We start from the raw sequence: 20,451 nt of genomic DNA on the forward strand, positions 1-20,451 counted from the left end.
AATCAAAAATCAAGAACATATTTTGAACTCATGAACATTTTATACTATTTGCAAATATTTTCTTACAATTGTGAATATTTTTTTAAATAATTTTCTTGTATCGGAGAACATTTCTAGAATCGACGGACATTTTTGGAATTTGGTGGAACCAGTTTTGAATTTCACGAACATTTTTTTGATTTAACGAACATTTTTTGAAATGCATGATCATTGTATGAATCAGCAAACATTTTATGAATGGGTAAACTGTTTTATAAATCACGAAAATTTTGAATTTTTAGACTATTTTTCCATTAATGGACATTTTTTCTGAATTTGTTAAATTTTATTGAATTTCATTAACATTTTTTAATACACAAACTTTAAAAAAATCATGAGCATTTTTTGATGTCCCAAACATTTGTTTTCAAAATTGTATTTTCTTAATATGTGCACATTTAAAAAAATAGGAACCTTTTTTGAACCCACCAAATTTTATGATTTATTAAACATTTTATTTAAAAATTCCATCTTTTTAAAAATTTCGGACCTTTTTTGAATTACCAAATTATTTAAAGGATAAAAAATGAAAAGAAACAAACAAAATTTAAAAACAGGCCGCCCGCACATGTGTCGGCCCAAACGGGCACGCTACGTCTTCTCCCAACACACATCGTGCAATATAGGCGGTCTCTACATGGGTCGGCCCAGGCTGGGGATTCCTCTGTGTGAATCGTTTTTTGTCACTTATAAGTGGCATCGATGGGTAATATTTAGCAAATTTGGAGGCAATTCGTGTGACGTACTGCCACAAGCAATAGACCCTTTATTATTAGGTATAGATTCTAGCTGGAATGGAGCGGCCCACGAAGCATTGTTTCACTTTCCTTTTTTTTCTCTCTCTCTTTTTGAGATGGGCTCACTCTTTTTTTATCTAGGTTTTTCTTATCGTTTATGCCACTAACTGTATTCCACTACTCACTTTTACCATCAGAAGTAATGACTACTCAAAAATCTTATTATTCTGTGAGATGCTTGCTAAAAACTGCCAACAGATACCTAAAAATGCCATCGTTCCATTAGATGTTTCCTCAAAACTACCATTAGACACCGTTATTTTTCAGCTCTAACCTATTGACCATGTTATATGGCAAAATATTCCTAGACCCACATGTCAGCTTTCTCTATCTCATTATGGTAAGTGTGAGCCCCACTTGTGAGGAGTAAGCAAGCAAATAGTTTTAGAGAAAAATAAGAACATTATTGGGATCAAGTGGGACCCACACTTTATCGTAGTAAGATAGATGGAGAGCTGTCATGTTGTTCCATGGGTATTTTGGTCATTATAACATGGTTAACGGACTTTGAGCTGATAATAATGGTGTATGATGGCAATTTTGAGGAAGCGTCTAACGGACCAATTGCATTTTTGAGCAGTTAACATTTCTAGTAGCAAAATTGAGTAGTCGGACACAACTAGTGCCATAAATAATAAAAACCCTTTTATCTATGATAGGTTAGTGAAATTCCTATTTTTATCCAAGCTTGTATATTCAGATGCAATTTTTGTCATCTCATCAATGCCACCTCTTATATTGGCCCTATATATATATCCGAGCAGACAGCTCGGACACTAACCGGTCAAGAAATTGCGACCCAGTCAGCTCCCATAAACCGATCCTATGTGTATGGGCTGATCGACACCCCTCACTTCCGATAGGGGAGGCCCGGACAGGCTCAGACACATTCGTCGCGTCGGATCTAACAGGTGGGACCCACCCCAAATTCCATAAAATCGCCCCAACCTAGCCGGACATGTCCCTTTCCTCTCATATATTCTCCCTAGTCCGTGTCGGCCCTCCCGTAGCACGGCCGTCGTTCCGACCCCACAACGAGGGCGGGCCCGTGGTACTAGGGGTACCCAGGTCCGTCTGCCTATAGCCCATGGCGCGGAGCCAACAGAAGGCCCAAGATGGCCCACCGCCAGGGCTTCATGAGCAAGGCCCTCGCGAGGACCTCGCCTCGCGAGGCGCGCGTCATCATGTGTCGTCAGGAGCCTCGTGAGGCGGCCTCCCGAGGCCACTTCGGGAGGCGTGCAGAGCAATGATCAGGAAACGGAGTTGCGTGGCCCTGTGTCCTCAAGTGGGTGACACGCTCAGCGACGAGCGGAACCAGAAGGGCGCCAGTAGGCGCATATGAGGAGGCATTCCTCATCCGTGCTAAGGGAGCAAGGGCAGCGCACCCGTTCCCGAAGCAATCCCCAAAGGTTTCCACTTTGGTGCAAGAAGACCAGGACGACTGGCTCGCAGGACGGATGTCATCACCAAGCCCACCGGCGCGTCATGGCAGGGAGCTTTAGCAGGCAAAGAACACCTTTAGTCAGGATAAGTTGTACTCCTATTCCCCTTCGAATTTGGCTGTTGTGGCAACCCTTCCCGCCTTGTGTTTTCGGGGGAAGAGGACCAAGGCCGGTATAAGTAGAGACAAGGCGCCACAATAGAGAGGGATCAGACCAGATCCTCAGGAAGCCTCGCACTTTCCCTTGGACCCCCATACTCACTCTCCCTCACGAGCCAATCCACCCACAAAGCAGGAGTAGGATTTTACACCGCTAGGTAGCCCGAACCTGGATAAACTGTCGTGTTCGTAGTTTGTCTTTCCCCTCACTCGAGCACCCCGGAGCATCGTCGTGAGGTAGTGTGGAGCTGGGCAGGGCTTGGCGAGTTTCCCCACGCACACCACAGAGTTTAAACCTTTCTTGGGTCCCCGGAGCCCCAATTCCGACATTTGGCGCACCAGGTAGGGGTGTGCCAAAGTTCTTCCGCTTCGCTCCTGTTCTTGCTCCACCATCTCCATGACCGACGCTCTCTGTGTTCGAGCCGAGCGCAGGGCGGCTCGCATCACTCGGACGGTGCCCGTGGGACGCCTCAGCCATCGCCACTCGTCCAAGCCCGTGAACATCGACGCTGACCCTGCCGTTTTCCTGAGCGCCATGGGTTTCCTGTCTTTCACCGACCACCTGCGTCGGGTGGACTGGCCGGCGAGCTCCAAAGTGGTGATGCCCCCGTTTTACGACGGTGCTGCTGACCCCAAGGAGTTTCTTTGGCTCTACACTCAAAGCATCTTGGCGGAGGGCAGATGCGACAAGGCCATGTCGAACTGATTCCCGTGGCTCTCGTGGGCGCCCCGCGCTCCTTGCTCATCAGCCTTCTCCGGGCTTCTGTCTCTTCCTGAGACGAGCTCCGCGACCGATTTTCTGCGTGCTTCGCATTCCAGGGGCCCCACACGATCGCGTGCATCCTCGGCAGGTCCTAGGGGCCTGCAGCCAATCGCCACTCCAAGCAGCACTTTCGCGAGGCAAACATCGAACACCCCAGCTCAAAGCTTCGCAGTGTCGCGCGCAGCCTGAATGCACCGTCACCTTCGATTTCCAAGATCACCCCAAGTCCGCAGTCACCACTGGAGCGCTTCCCATGCTGTGTACCCCCACCATCAGCAACGTGGCGGTCACCAAGACCCTCATCCATGGAGGTGATAGCATCAACGTGATCTCCAACGCAACCTTCGAGACACTTCAGGTGCCCTATGACCAGCTAGTGCCCACCAGGCCCTTCTCAGGGGTGACCAACGGGTCGACCGCTTCCCTAGTCAGGTGCACCTTCCGGTCACCTTTGGCATCCATGACAACTACCGCACCGAGCTCATTGACGCCGACGTGGCCCACATCAGCCTCCCGTACAACGCCATCCTAGGGTACCAACGCACTCGCCAAGTTCATGGCGGCGACCCATCCTGGCTACAACATCATCAAGATGCCCGACAGCGGCGGGGCCATCACTATAGTCGGAAGCAGGGAGGATGCGGTCCGATCCCTCAACCGTGCTTACAAGGCTGCGGCAGCTTCGCGCCAGGACGCCAAGGACAAGGTCGAGTCCCCGGAGGCCGCCCCTGCAAGGAAAAAATAGTTGTTCTCTTAGGATCGCGTCGAAAGAAAGAAGGTGTCAGTTGACGACAGCGGCTCGGGTCCTACCTTCACCATCGGCACAGGTCTTTCCCCCGAGTAGGAAAGCGCACTTGTCGCTGTCCTCATGACAAACAAGGATGTGTTCGCCTGGAAGGCGTCTGACCTGTCCGACGTCCCGAGGGAGGTCATCGAGCATCACTTGGCGGTGTGTCCTAACATGCGCCCCATCAAGCAGAAGGCACGGCACCAAGCGCCGGAGAAGCAAGCGTTCATCGTTTAGGAGGTGCACTTACTGCAAGAAGCTGGGGTCATTCGAGAGGTGCGTCACCCTGAGTGGCTCGCCAAACCGGTCATCGTCCACGCATGTACGTCGACTTCACGAGCCTCAACAAGGCCTGCCCCGAGGATCCCTTCCCGTTCCCCCGCATTGACCAAATCATGGACTCTACCGCCGAGTGTGACCTACTATGTTTCCTGGACGCTTTCTTCGGCTACCAGCAGATCAAGATGGCAAAGGAGGATGTTGAAAAGATGGCCTTCATCTCCCCGTGCGGTGTGTTCTGCTACATCTGCATGCCTTTCGGCTTGAGGAGCGCCGACGCCACATTCCAGTGGTTGATGCACATCACGCTAGGGCTGCACCTAGGAAGGAACATGGAGGCTTATGTCGATGACATTGAAGTAAAATCATGTGAGGCCAAGACATTAATCGAAGATTTGGAAGAAACATTTGCCAACCTGCGCATAGTAAGCGTGAAGCTCAACCCTGACAAGTGCATCTTTGGGGTTCCTCTGGCAAGCTCCTCTGCTTTCTCGTCTCCCATCGAGGGATCGAGGACAAACCCGAGAAGATCAAGGCCATCGAGAAGATGCGCCCGCCAAGACCTTCAAGGAAATGCAATGGCTAGCAGGGTGCATCACTTCCCTGGGGCGCTTCATTTCCAAGCTCGGCGAGCGTACCTTGCCGTTCTTAAAGATCATGAAGAGGATGGGCTCCTTCGAGTGGACCTAGGAGGCGACGCGACCTTTGAAGACCTCAAGAGGTACCTCACGATCCCGCCCATCATGGCGGTGCCGCATTTTTGCGAGCCCTTGATCCTATACTTGGCAGCTACCCTGCAGACTGTCGGCGTCGCGCTCGTGGCGGTGTGAGAAGAGCGCGTGAAAGCCAAGGAGAAGATTTTGGAGACTCGCAAGCCCTTTGGGCTCCCTGGACCTTTCGGACATGGGAGCCACCGGAGCCCCGCGAGCCCCCAAGGCCTCATGCCGGTGCCCCCAGGTCACCCACGCCCTTTGCGCTTAGCGAGGCCCCCGATGATGATGACATGTACCTAGGGTAGGTTAATAGGCCTGGCGTAGACACCCTTCCCAAGGACACTGCCCTACAGTCAAAAGCATTCAAAGTACAACAGCGTCCACCGATTGAAATCATCCCAGAGCGCGGCCCACTCGACCAGCAATTCCACTTGACGAATGCGATTTCATTCGACTTCTCTATAATAAGTCGACCACATCAGATGTCACTCGGAGTATAGAAGATCTAAAGTCCCTCAGGATGGCAACGGCCAGGCATTCACTCTGTAGTCTTAATGATCATTTATATACCTTTATTATTGGCGTTACCAGTAATGCCCCACCTTTATGTACATTGAACCTCCTTGTAACGTGGGATGGCTAGGGTCTTGGCGCACTCTATATAAGCCACCCCCTCCACTGGCACAAGGGTTGGCACCCTTGTAACTTCACGCATATTCCAATCGACCAAGCCTCCAGGCACCAAGACGTAGGCCTGTTACTTCCTCCGTGAAGGGCCTGAACTCATAAATCCTTGCGTGCACAACCTCACTGTAGATAGGATCTTGCCTCTCCATACTTACTCCCTATTCTATTGTCAGACTTACTCCCATGACAGTTGGCGCCCACCGTGGGGCAGGTGTCTTAGCGACTTTCCGGTGAGGTTGCGATTTTTTCTGGTTCCCATCATCATGGTTTCCGGCGGTGGATTGGCTAAGGGCCGCGAGATCCGTCTCGGCTCTCTCGTTTTCATAGCCGACGACTCCGCTTGGCTCCAGGAGGCCCCCCTCGACGTCGAGACGCTCCCCATCCGCGGAGCTACTCACTTTCATGCGTGCGTCCGCGGCGTCTTTCTGTGGCAGCCGTCGAATCAGTATCCGTGGGCTCCCGCGGCATCTTCGCCCCCCGCCGTTCGTCGCTGCAAGCGGTCCGGTCGATCGTGACTCCAGCGGTGGGTGAAGCAAGCGGTGGCCCGTCAGTCGGCCATCCCTCAGGTCACGACAATCGAGCCCGATGAATCGCTCTATGGATTGTTCGACACGTCAAATGGCTCCGTCGAGACCCTGTCCGAGTGCGACAACAGTGACCCTGCAGCAGAAGTCTTGGTGGTCAATGCGCCGCACAACCCGCATGGCTTCCGTTGCGGTGATGGCGGTGATGGTAGCGGCGATCCATCACACATTCATGAGAAATATCATCCTGAAGCCCTCACTTCACAGCAGAGGGAAGAGTTGCATCATCGCAACGACGAGGCGCTCCACACTCCCATCGTCGAGGAAACCGCCGAGGCGCGGGCCTTGGAAGCTGCGCGCCTGGCCACTTTGGCTGAGCACACACGACTGGAGAACCTTCAACATTCACTCAACGAACGCGCTCGGCAGCAGATTCCTGAATCTAGTCGACGACGACAGTTGTTTTCGCCTGAACCTCGGGTATACCGCACTCCAATTCAGAATCTAATAGCCGCGGCCCGAATAGCGGAGTCAATCGAGCCGTCTCAATCAGAGGCTGGAAGAGGTTTGATGCAGATCAGGGCACTACTCCGGGTCGCGGGAGAGCAAAACACAGCTATTTCTTAGTCTCGCAATAGGATCCACAGCAGATCGGTGGTAGCTGACATGGTTCACTCGGCTCACAACCCAAGATCACCCCTGCGGCGTGAGGGACGTGAGCATTGCCAAGAGTAGTATATGGGTCAGAATCATGAGCAATATGATCACCGACTCGGCCGCGATGATCTCCGTCGGGTGCCTACGCCTCCACCGAGGAGCGGATCATATGTGCCCCGGTAATATGTGTTGGGGAACGTAGCAGAATTTTAAAATTTTCTACGCATCACCAAGATCAATCTATGGAGTCATCTAGCAACGAGGGAGAGGAGTGTGCATCTACATACCCTTGTAGATCGCGAGCGGAAGCGTTCAAGAGAACAGGGTTGATGGAGTCGTACTCGTCGTGATCCAAATCACCGATGACCTAGCGCCGAACGGACGACACCTCCACGTTCAACACACGTACGGTTGGGAAGACGTCTCTTCCAACTTATCTAGCAAGGGGGAAGGAGAGGTTGATGGAGATCCAGCAGCACGACGGCGTGGTGGTGGAAGCAACGGTGATCTCGGCAGGGCTTCGCCAAGCTTAGGGAGAGGGAGGAGTGTCACGGGAGGGAGAGGGAGGCGCCAGGGGCTAGGTTGCGGCTTCCCTCCCTCCCCCACTATATATAGGACCCCTGGGGGGTGCGGGCCCTAGGAGATGCAATCTCCAAGGGGGGGGGCGGCCAAGGGGGTGGAGTGCCCCCCAAGCCAAGTGGGGCGCCCCCACCCCTAGGGTTTCCAACCCTAGGCGCAGGGGGAAGCCCAAGGGGGGCGCACCAGCCCACTAGGGGCTGGTTCCCCACCCACTTCAGCCCATGGGGCCCTCCGGGACAGGTGGCCCCACCCAGTGGACCCCCGGGACCCTTTCGGTGGTCCCGGTACAATACCGATTACCCCCGAAACTTTCCCGATGGCCGAAACTTGACTTTCTATATATAAATCTTCACCTCCGGACCATTCCGGAACTCCTGGTGACGTCCGAGATCTCATCCGGGACTCCGAACAACTTTCGGGTTACCGTATACTAATATCTCAACAACCCTAGCGTCACCGAACCTTAAGTGTATAGACCCTACGGGTTCGGGAGACACGCAGACATGACCGAGACGACTCTCCGGTCAATAACCAACAGCGGGATCTGGATACCCATGTTGGCTCCCACATGCTCCTTGATGATGTCATCGATGAACCACGATGTCGAGGATCCGATCAATCCCATATACAATTCCCTTTGTCAATCGGTACGTTACTTGCCCGAGACTCGATCGTTGGTATCCCAATACCTCGTTCAATCTTGTTACCGGCAAGTCACTTTACTCGTACCATAATGCATGATCCCGTGATCAACCACTTGGTCACATTGAGCTCATTATGATGATGCATTACCGAGTGGGCCCAGAGATACCTCTCCATCATACGGAGTGACAAATCCCAGTCTCGATTCGTGCCAACCCAACAGACACTTTCGGAGATACCCGTAGTGTACCTTTATAGTCACCCAGTTACGTTGTGATGTTTGGCACACCCAAAGCACTCCTACGGTATCCGGGAGTTGCACAATCTCATGGTCTAAGGAAATGATACTTGACATTCGGAAAAGCTCTAGCAAGCGAACTACACGATCTTTAAGCTATGCTTAGGATTGGGTCTTGTCCATCACATCATTCTCCTAATGATGTGATCCCGTTATCAATGACATCCAATGTCCATAGTCAGGAAACCATGACTATCTTTTGATCAACGAGCTACTCAACTAGAGGCTCACTAGGGACGTGTTGTGGTCTATGTATTCACACATGTATTACGATTTCCGGATAACACAATTATAGCATGAACAATAGACAATTATCATGAACAAAGAAATATAATAATAACCATTTTATTATTGCCTCTAGGGTATATTTCCAACAGTCTCCCACTTGCACTAGAGTCAATAGTCTAGTTACATTGTGATGAATCGAACACCCATGCAGTTCTGGTGTTGATCATGTTTTGCTCTAGGGAGAGGTTTAGTCAACGGATCTGCCACATTCAGGTCCGTATGTACTTTACAAATATCTATGTCTCCATTTTGAACACTTTCACGAATGGAGTTGAAGCGACGCTTGATATGCCTGGTCTTCCTGTGAAACCTGGGCTCCTTGGCAAGGGCAATAGCTCCAGTGTTGTCACAGAAGAGAGTCATCGGGCCCGACGCATTGGGTATGACTCCTAGGTCGGTAATGAACTCCTTCACCCAGATTTCTTCTTGTGCTGCCTCCGAGGCTGCCATGTACTCCGCTTCACATGTAGATCCCGCCACAACGCTTTGCTTGCAACTGCATCAGCTTACTGCCCCACCATTCAAAATATACACGTATCCGGTTTGTGACTTAGAGTCATCTAGATCTGTGTCAAAGCTAGCATCGACGTAACCCTTTACGACGAGCTCTTCGTCACCTCCATAAATGAGAAACATATCCTTAGTCCTCTTCAGGTACTTCAGGATATTCTTGACCGCTGTCCAGTGTTCCATGCCGGGATTACTTTGGTACCTTCCTACCAAACTTACGGCAAGGTTTATATCAGGTCTGGTACACATCATAGCATACATGATAGACCCTATGGCCGAGGTATAGGGGACGACACTCATCTTTTCTCTATCTTCTGCCATGGTCGGGCATTGAGCCGTGCTCAATCTCATACTTTGCAATACAGGCAAGAACCCCTTCTTTGACTGATCCATATTGAACTTCTTCAATATCTTGTCAAGGTACGTACTCTGTGAAAGACCAATGAGGCGTCTCGATCTATCTCTATAGATCTTGATGCCTAATATGTAAGCAGCTTCTCCAAGATCCTTCATTGAAAAACACTTGTTCAAGTAGGCCTTTATGCTTTCCAAGAATTCTATATCATTTCCCATCAACAGTATGTCATCCACATACAATATGAGAAATGCTACAGAGCTCCCACTCACTTTCTTGTAAATGCAGGCTTCTCCATAAGTCTGCGTAAACCCAAATGCTTTGATCATCTCATCAAAACGAATGTTCCAACTCCGAGATGCTTGCACCAGCCCATAGATCGAGCTTTGGATCTTGCACACCTTGTCAGCATTCTTAGGATCGACAAAACCTTCCGGCTGCATCATATACAGTTCTTCCTTAAGGAAACCATTAAGGAATGCCGTTATGATGTCCATTTTCCATATCTCATAATCATAGAATGCGGCAATTGCTAACATGATTCAGACGGACTTCAGCTTCGCTACGGGTGAGAAAGTCTCATCGTAGTCAACCCCTTGAACTTGTCGATAACCCTTAGCGACAAGCCGAGCTTTATAGATGGTTACATTACCATCCGCGTCTGTCTTCTTATTAAAGATCCATTTATTTTCTATGGCTCGCCGATCATCGGGCAAGTCAGTCAAAGTCCATACTTTGTTTTCATACATGGATCCTATCTCGGATTTCATGGCTTCCAGCCATTTGTTAGAATCTGGGCCCACCATCACTTCTTCATAGTTTGAAGGTTCACCGTTGTCTAACAACATGATTTCCAAGACAAGGTTGCCGTACCACTCTGGTGCGAAACGTGTCCTTGTGGACCTACGAAGTTCAGTAGCAATTTGATCTGAAGTTTCATGATCATCATCATTAACTTCTTCTCTAGTCGGTGCAGGCACCTCAGGAACAATTTCTTGAGCTGCGCCACTCTCCGGTTCAAGAGGTAATACTTCATCAAGTTCTACTTTCCTCCCACTTATTTATTTCGAGAGAAACTCTTTCTCTTGAAAGGATCCATTCTTGGCAACAAAGATCTTGCCTTCGGATCTCAGGTAGAAGGTATACCCAATAGTTTCTTTAGGGTATCCTATGAAGACGCAGTTTTCTGACTTGGGTTCGAGCTTTTCAGGTTGAAGTTTCTTGACGTAAGCATCGCATCCCCAAACTTTTAGAAACGACAGCTTAGGTTTCTTCCCAAACCATAATTCATATGGTGTCGTCTCAACGGATTTCGACGGAGCCCTATTTAAAGTGAATGCGACAGTCTCTAAAGCATAGCCCCAAAATGACAGCGGTAGATCGGTAAGAGACATCATAGATTGCACCATATCCAATAGAGTGCGATTACGACATTTGGACACACCATTACGTTGAGGTGTTCCAGGCAGCGTGAGTTGTGAAACTATTCCACATTTCCTTAAGTGTGTGCCAAATTCGTGACTCAAGTATTCTCCCCCACGATCTGATCGCAAGAACTTGATTTTTCTGTCACGTTGATTCTCAACCTCACTCTGAAATTCCTTGAAATTTTCAAAGGTCTCAGACTTGTGTTTCATTAAGTAGACATACCCATATCTACTCAAGTCATTAGTGAGGGTGAGAACATAACGATAGCCACCGCGAGACTCAATGCTCATTGGACCGCACACATCAGTATGTATGATTTCCAATAAGTTAGTTGCTCGCTCCATTGTTCCTGAGAACGGAGTCTTGATCATTTTACCCATGAGGCATGGTTCGCACATGTCAAATGATTCGTAATCAAGAGACTCCAAAAGTCCATCTGCATGGAGCTTCTTCATGCGTTTGACACCTATGTGACCAAGGCGGCTGTGCCACAAGTATGTGGGACTATCATTATCAACCTTACATCTTTTGGTATTCACACTATGAATATGTGTAACATTACGCTCGAGATTCATTAAGAATAAACCATTCACCAGCGGAGCATGACCATAAAACATATCTCTCATATAAATAGAACAACCATTATTCTCGGATTTAAATAAGTAGCCATCTCGAATTAAACGAGATCCTGATACAATGTTCATGCTCAAAGCTGGCACTAAATAACAATTATTGAGGTTTAAAACTAATCCCGTAGGTAAATGTAGAGGTAGCGTGCCGACGGCGATCACATCGACCTTGGAACCATTCCCGACGCGCATCGTCACCTCGTCCTTCGCCAGTCTCCGCTTATTCCGCAGCTCCTGCTTTGAGTTACAAATGTGAGCAACCGCACCGGTATCAAATACCCAGGAGCTACTACGAGTACTGGTAAGGTACACATCAGTTACATGTATATCACATATACCTTTAGTGTTGCCGGCCTTCTTGTCCGCTAAGTATTTGGGGCAGTTCCGCTTCCAGTGACCACTTCCCTTGCAATAAAAACACTCAGTATCAGGCTTGGGTCCGTTCTTTGACTTCTTCCCGGCAGCTTGCTTACCGGGCGCGACATCTCCCTTGCCGTCCTTCTTGAAGTTCTTTTTACCCTTGCCTTTCTTGAACTTAGTGGTTTTATTAACCATCAACACTTGATGTTCCTTTTTGATTTCCACCTCCGCTGATTTCAGCATTGAATATACCTCAGGAATGGTCTTTTCCATCCCCTGCATATTGAAGTTCATCACAAAGCTCTTGTAGCTTGGTGGAAGCGACTGAAGGATTCTGTCAATGACCGCGTCAGCCGGGAGATTAACTCCCAGCTGAGTCAAGCGATTATGCAACCCAGACATTTTGAGTATGTGCTCACTGACAGAACTATTTTCCTCCATCTTACAACTGAAGAACTTGTCGGAGACTTCATATCTCTCGACCCGGGCATGAGCTTGCAAAACCATTTTCAACTCTTCGAACATCTCATATGCTCCGTGTCGCTCAAAACGCTTTTGGAGCCCCGGTTGTAAGCTGTAAAGCATGCTGCACTGAACGAGGGAGTAATCATCAACACGTGACTGCCAAGCTTTCATAACGTCTTGGTTCTCTGGGATGGGTGCGTCACCTAGCGGTGCTTCTAGGACATAATCTTTCTTCGCAGCTATGAGGATGATCCTCAGGTTCCGGACCCAGTCTGTATAGTTGCTGCCATCATCTTTCAGCTTGGTTTTCTCTAGGAACGCGTTGAAGTTGAGGGTAACATTAGCGTGGGCCATTTGATCTATAAGACATAGTGTAAACATTTTAGACTAAGTTCATGATAATTAAGTTCATCTAATCAAATTATTCAATGAACTCCCAATCAGATAGACATCCCTCTAGTCATCTAAGTGAAACATGATCCGAGTCAACTAGGCCGTGTCCGATCATCACGTGAGACGGACTAGTCAACATCGGTGAACATCTTCATGTTGATCGTATCTTCTATATGACTCATACTCGACCTTTCGGTCTTCCGTGTTCCAAGGCCATGTCTGTACATGCTAGGCTTGTCAAGTCAACCTAAGTGTATTGCGTGTGTAAATCTGGCTTACACCCGTTGTATTCGAACATTAGAATCTATCACACCCGATCATCACGTGGTGCTTCAAAACAACGAACCTTCACAACGGTGCACAGTTAGGGGGGAACACTTTCTTGAAATTATTACGAGGGATCATCTTATTTAAGCTACCGTCGTTCTAAGCAAATAAGATGCAAAACATGATAAACATCACATGCAATCAAATAGTGACATGATATGGCCAATATCATTTGCTCATTTTGATCTCCATCTTCGGGGCTTCATGATCAACGTTGTCATCGGCATGACACCATGATCTCCATCATCATGATCTCCATCATCGTGTCTTCTTGAAGTTGTCTCGTCATCTATTACTTCTACTACTATGGCTAACGCTTTAGCAATAAAGTAAAGTAATTACATGACGTTTATGTTGACACGCAGGTCATAAATAAATTAAGACAACTCCTATGGCTCCTGCCGGTTGTCATACTCATCGACATGCAAGTCGTGATTCCTATTACAAGAACATGATCAATCTCATACATCACATATATCATTCATCACATCCTTTTGGCCATATCACATCACACGGCACATGCCGCAAAAACAAGTTAGACGTTCTCTAATTGTTGTTGCAAGTTTTTACGTGGCTGCTATAGGTTTCTAGCAAGAACGTTTCTTACCTACGCCAAAACCACAACGTGATATGCCAATTTCTATTTACCCTTCATAAGGACCCTTTTCATCGAATCCGATACGACTAAAGTGGGAGAGACAGACACCCGCCAGCTACCTTATGCAACTAGCGCATGTCATTCGGTGGAACCAGTCTCACGTAAGCGTACGTGTAAGGTTGGTCCGGGCCGCTTCATCCCACGATGCCGCCGAATCAAGATAAGACTAGTAACAACAAGCAAATTGACAATATCCACGCCCACAACTGCTTTGTGTTCTACTCGTGCATAGAAACTACGCATAGACCTAGCTCATGATGCCACTGTTGGGGAACGTAGCAGAATTTTAAAATTTTCTACGCATCACCAAGATCAATCTATGGAGTCATCTAGCAACGATGGAAAGGAGTGTGCATCTACATACCCTTGTAGATCGTGAGCGGAAGCGTTCAAGAGAACGGGGTTGATGGAGTCGTACTCGTCGTGATCCAAATCACCGATGACCTAGCGCCGAACGGACGACACCTCCGCGTTCAACACACGTACGGTTGGGAAGACGTCTCCTCCAACTTGATCCAGGAAGGGGGAAGGTGAGGTTGATGGAGATCCAGCAGCACGATGGCGTGGTGGTGGAAGTAACAGTGATCTCGGCAGGGCTTCGCCAAGCTCAAGGAGAGGGAGGAGTGTCACGGGAGGGAGAGGGAGGCGCCAGGGGCTAGGGTGCGGCTGCCCTCCCTCCCCCCACTATATATAGGACCCCTAGGGGGGGCGGGGCCCCTAGGAGATGCAATCTCCAAGGGGGGCGGCGGCCAAGGGGGTGGAGTGCCCCCCAAGCCAAGTGGGGCGCCCCCCACCCCTAGGGTTTCCAACCCTAGGTGCAGGGGGAGGCCTAAGGGGGGCGCACCAGCCCACTAGGGGCTGGTTCCCCTCCCACTTCAACCAATGGGGCCCTCCGGGACAGGTGGCCCCACCCGGTGGACCCCCAGGACCCTTTCGGTGGTCCCGGTACAATACCGATTACCCCGGAAACTTTCCCGATGGCCGAAACTTGACTTCCTATATATAAATCTTCACCTCCGGACCATTCCGGAACTCCTCATGGCGTCTGGGATCTCATCCGGGACTCCGAACAACTTTCGGGTTACCTTATACTAATATCTCAACAACCCTAGCGTCACCGAACCTTAAGTGTGTAGACCCTACGGGTTCGGGAGACACGCAGACATGACCGAGACGACTCTCCGGTCAATAACCAACAGCGGGATCTGGATACCCATGTTGGCTCCCACATGCTCCTCGATGATCTCATCGGATGAACCACGATGTCGAGGATTCGATCAATCCCGTATACAATTCCCTTTGTCAATCTGTACGTTACTTGCCCGAGACTCGATCGTCGGTATCCCAATACCTCGTTCAATCTCGTTACCGGCAAGTCACTTTACTCGTACCGTAATGCATGATCTCGTGATCAACTACTTGGTCACATTGAGCTCATTATGATGATGCATTACCGAGTGGGCCCAGAGATACCTCTCCGTCATACGGAGTGACAAATCCATGTCTCGATTCGTGCCAACCCAACAGACACTTTCGGAGATACCCGTAGTGTACCTTTATAGTCACCCAGTTACGTTGTGATGTTTGGCACACCCAAAGCACTCCTACGGTATCCGGGAGTTGCACAATCTCATGGTCTAAGGAAATGATACTTGACATTCGGAAAAGCTCTAGCAAACGAACTACACGATCTTTAAGCTATGCTTAGGATTGGGTCTTGTCCATCACATCATTCTCCTAATGATGTGATCCCGTTATCAATGACATCCAATGTCCATAGTAAGGAATGTTGGGGAACATAGTAATTTCAAAAAATTTCCTACGCACACGCAAGATCATGGTGATGCATAGCGACGAGAGGGGAGAGTGTGATCTACGTACCCTTGTAGACCGACAGCGGAAGCGTTAGCACAACGCGGTTGATGTAGTCGTACGTCTTCATGGCCTGACCGATCAAGCACCGAAACTACGGCACCTCCGAGTTCTAGCACACGTTCAGCTCGATGACGATCCCCGGACTCCGATCCAGCAAAGTGTTGGGGAAGAGTTCCGTTAGCACGAAGGCGTGGTGAAGATCTTGATGTACTACCGTCGCAGGGCTTCGCCTAAGCACCGCTACAATATTATCGAGGATTATGGTGGAAGGGGGCACCACACACGGCTAAGAATATGATCATGTGGATCAACTTGTGTGTCTAGGGGTGCCCCCTGCCCCCGTATATAAAGGATCAAGGGGATGAGGCCGGCCAGCCCCTATTGGCGCGCCAGGAGGAGTCCTCCTCCTAGTAGGAGTAGGACTCCTACTAGGAGGGGGAAAGAAGTGGGGAGGGAGAAGTAAAGGGGGGCGCCGCCCCCCCTCTCCTTGTCCAATTCGGACCAGGGGGGAGGAGGTGCGCGGACCACCTTTGGCTGCCCCTCTCTCTCTCCACTAAGGCCCATATGGCCCATTACTTCTCCCGGGGGGGGGGGGTTCCGGTAACCCTCCGGCTCTCCGGTTTTCTCTGAAATCACCCGGAACACTTCCGGTGTCTGAATATAGCCGTCCAATATATCAATATTTATGTCTCGACCATTTCGAGACTCCTCGTCATGTCCGTGATCACATCCGGGACTCCGAACTAACTTCGGTACATCAAAACTCATAAACTCATAATATAACTGTCATCGAAACCTTAAGCGTGCGGACCCTACGGGTTCGAGAACAATGTAGACATGACCGAGACACGTCTCCGGTCAATAACCAATAGCGGAACCTGGATGGTCATATTGGCTCCTACAAATTCTACGAAGATCTTTTATCGGTCAGACCGCATAACAACATACGTTGTTCCCTTTGTCATCGGTATGTTACTTGCCCGAGATTCAGTCGTCGGTATCTCAATACCTAGTTCAATCTCGTTACCGGCAAGTCTCTTTACTCGTTTCATAATACATCATCTTGCAACTAACTCATTAGTTGTAATGCTTGCAAGGCTTATGTGATGTGCATTACCAAGAGGGCCCAGAGATACCTCTCCGACAATCGGAGTGACAAATCCTAATCTCGAAATACGCCAACCCAACATTCACCTTTGGAGACACCTGTAGAGCTCCTTTATAATCACCCAGTTACGTTGTGACGTTTGGTAGCACACAAAGTGTTCCTCCGGTAAACGGGAGTTGCATAATCTCATAGTCATAGGAACATGTATAAGTCATGAAGAAAGCAATAGCAACATACTAAACGATCGGGTGCTAAGCTAATGGAATGGGTCATGTCAATCACATCATTCTCCTAATGATGTGATCCCATTAATCAAATGACAACACATGTCTATGGTTAGGAAACATAACCATCTTCGATTAACGAGCTAGTCAAGTAGAGGCATACTAGTGACGTTTGGTTTGTCTATATATTCACACAAGTATTATGTTTCCGGATAATACAATTCTAGCATGAATAATAAACATTTATCATGATATAAGGAAATAAAATAATAACATTTATTATTGCCTCTAGGGCATATTTCCTTCAGTCTCCCACTTGCACTAGAGTCAATAATCTAGTTCACATCGCCATGTGATTCAACACTAATAGTTCACATCACCATGTGATTAACACCCATAGTTCAAATCGTCATGTGACCTATACCCAAAGGGTTTACTAGAGTCAATAATCTAGTTCACATCGTTTATGTGATTAACACCCAAAGAGTACTAATGTGTGATCATGTTTTGCTTGTGAGATAATATTAGTCAACGGGTCTGTCACATACAGATCCGTAAGTATTTTGCGAATTCTATGTCTACAATGCTCTGCACGGAGCTACTCTAGATAATTGCTCCCACTTTCAATATGTATCTAGATCGAGACTTAGAGTCATCCAGATCCGTGTCAAAACTTGCATCGACGTAACTTTTTACGACGAACCTTTTGTCACCTCCATAATTGAGAAATATTTCCTTATTCCACTAAGGATAATTTTGACCGCTGTCCAGTAATGTACTCTTAGATCACTATTGTACTACCTTGCTTAACACAGTGTAGGGTATACAATAGATCTGGTACACAGCATAGCATACTTTATAGAACCTATGGCTGAGGCATAGGGAATGACTTTCATTCTCTTTCTATCTTCTGCCGTGGTCGGGCTTTGAGTCTTACTCAATTTCACACCTTGTAACACAGCCAAGAACTCTTTCTTTGACTGTTCCATTTTTGAACTACTTCAAAATATTGTCAAGGTATGTACTCATTGAAAAAACTTATCAAGCGTCTTGATCTATCTCTATAGAACTTGATGCTTAATATGTAAGCAGCTTCACCGAGGTCTTTCTTTGAAAAACTTCTTTCAAAACACTCCTTTATGCTTTGCAGAATAATTCTACATTATTTCCAATCAACTATATGTCATTCACATATACTTATCAGAAATGCTGTAGTGCTCCCACTCACTTTCTTGTAAATACGGGCTTCACCGCAAGTCTGTATAAAACTATATACTTTGATCAACTTATCAAAGCGTATATTCCAACTCCGAGATGCTTGCACCAGTCCATAGATGGATCGCTGGAGCTTGCATATTTAGTTAACACCTTTAGGATCGACAAAACCTTCTAGTTGCATCGTATACAACTCTTCTTTAATAAATCCATTAAGGAATTCAGTTTTGTTTATCCATTTGCCAGATTTCATAAAATGCGGCAATTGCTAACATGATTCGGACAGAGTTAAGCATAGATACGAGTGAGAAACTCTCATCGTAGTCAACACCTTGAACTTGTCGAAAACCTTTTGTGACAATTCTAGCTTTGTAGATAGTAACACTACTATCAGCATCCGTCTTCCTCTTGAAGATCCATTTATTTTCTATGGCTTGCCGATCATTGGGCAAGTCAATCAAAGTCCATACTTTGTTCTCATACATGGATCTCATCTCAGATTTCATGGCCTCAAGCCATTTTGCGGAATTTGGGCTCATCATCGCTTCCTCATAATTCGTAGGCTCGTCATGGTCAAGTAACATGACCTCCAGAACTGGATTACCGTACCACTCTGTTGCGGATCTCACTCTGGTTTACCTACGAGGTTCGGTAGTAACTTGATCTGAAGTTACATGATCATCATCATTAGCTTCCTCACTAATCGGTCTAGTAGTCACAGGAACATATTTCTGTGATGAACTGCTTTCCAATAAGGGAGCAGGTACAGTTACCTCATCAAGTTCTACTTTCCTCCCACTCACTTCTTTCGAGAGAAACTCCTTCTCTAGAAAGGATCCATTCTCAGCAAAGAATATCTTGCCTTCAGATCTGTGATAGAAGGTGTACCCAACAATTTCTTTTGGGTATCCTATGAAGACGCACTTCTCCGATTTGGGTTTGAGCTTATCAGGTTGAAACATTTTCACATAAGCATTGCAACCTCAAACTTAAAAAACGACAACTTTGGTTTCTTGCCAAACCATAGTTCAGATTGTGTCGTCTCAACGGACTTAGATGGTGCCCTTTTAAACGTGAATGCAGCTATCTTTAATGCATAACCCCAAAACGATATTGGTAGATCGGTAAGAGACGTCATAGATCGCACCATATCTAATAAAGTACGGTTATGACATTCGGACACACCATTATGCTGTGCTGTTCCAGGTGGCGTGAGTAGTGAAACTATTTCACATTGTTTTTAACTGAAGGCCAAACTCGTAACTCAAATATTTTACTTCTGCGATCATATTGTAGAAACTTTCATTTTTGTTACGATGATTCTCCACTTCACTCTGAAATTCTTTGAACTTTTCAAATGTTTCAGACTTGTGTTTCATTAAGTAGATATACTCATATCTGCTCAAATCATTTGTGAAGATCAGAAAATAATGATACCTGTCGCGAGCCTCAATATTCATTGGACCACATACATCAGTATGTATGATTTCCAACAAATCTGTTGCTCGCTCCATTGTTCCGAAGAACAGAGTCTTAGTCATCTTGCCCATGAGGCATGGTTCGCAAGCATCAACTGATTCATAATCAAGTGATTCCAAAAGCCCATCAGCATGGAGTTTCTTCATGCGCTTTACACCAATATGACCTAAACGGGAGTGCCACAAATAAGTTGGACTATCATTATTAACTTTGCATCTTTTGGTTTCAATATTATGATTATGTGTATCACTACGACCGAGATCCAACGAACTATTTTCATTGGGTGTGTAACCATATGAGGTTTTATTCATGTAAACAGAACAACAATTTATTCTCTTACTTAAATGAATAATTGTATTACAATAAACATGATCAAATCATATTCATGTTCAACGCAAACACCAAATAACACTTATTTAGGTTCAACACTAATCCCGAAATTATAGGGAGTGTGCGATGATGATCATATCAATCTTGGAACCACTTCCAACACACATCGTCACTTCACCCTTAACTAGTCTCTGTTTATTCTGCAACTCCCGTTTCGAGTTACTAATCTTAGCAACTGAACTAGTATCAAATACCGAGGGGTTGCTATAAACACTAGTAAAGTACACATCAATAACATGTATATCAAATATACTTATGTTCACTTTTCCATCCTTCTTATCCGCCAATCACTTGGGGTAGTTCCGCTTCCAGTGACTAGTCCCTTTGCAGTAGAAGCACTTAGTCTCAGGCTTAGGACCAGACTTGGGCTTCTTCACTTGAG

The sequence above is a fragment of the Triticum urartu genome, chromosome 2A (genome assembly GCF_056163025.1).
Source record: "Triticum urartu cultivar PI428250 chromosome 2A, HENAU_Tu73, whole genome shotgun sequence".
NCBI classification, from domain to species: Eukaryota; Viridiplantae; Streptophyta; class Magnoliopsida; order Poales; family Poaceae; genus Triticum; species Triticum urartu.